Below are 442 nucleotides of genomic sequence, written 5' to 3'. Positions count from 1 at the left end.
GGTTGGACCTCCTGGTACCAACACCACAGCTTATGTCAGGGTCACGCTGAGGGGGCTGATGGGATACATGCAGGTATGGTTGGTGTTGCCTCGGCTCGTCTCCATGGCTGTGAGAGGAAACATGGATGAGAGGCTGGCACTGGAGCATGATGGGAGATTTAGAGAGGGTGGGGTAGTGATGTCAGCCTTTAACTACATAAATATCAAACCTTCAACAATATTACTGATCTGGTAACGTGGTGAACATCAGTCAGGGCTGGCATTATATCTGAAATGACTCAGATTCAGGAGGTTTTTGTCTTTTCTGTTTAACTTCAAGAGTCAATGATTTTTTATTGTCAATTCACTAGATCAGGGCTATGAAACTCATTTTAGTTCAGGGTCCACATTCAGCCCAATATGATCTCAAATGGATCAGACCAGTAAAAAACTGTGAAAAAGG

Source organism: Sphaeramia orbicularis, chromosome 21, assembly GCF_902148855.1.
Source record: "Sphaeramia orbicularis chromosome 21, fSphaOr1.1, whole genome shotgun sequence".
Taxonomy (NCBI): Eukaryota; Metazoa; Chordata; class Actinopteri; order Kurtiformes; family Apogonidae; genus Sphaeramia; species Sphaeramia orbicularis.
This window is presented reverse-complemented; position numbering follows the sequence as displayed.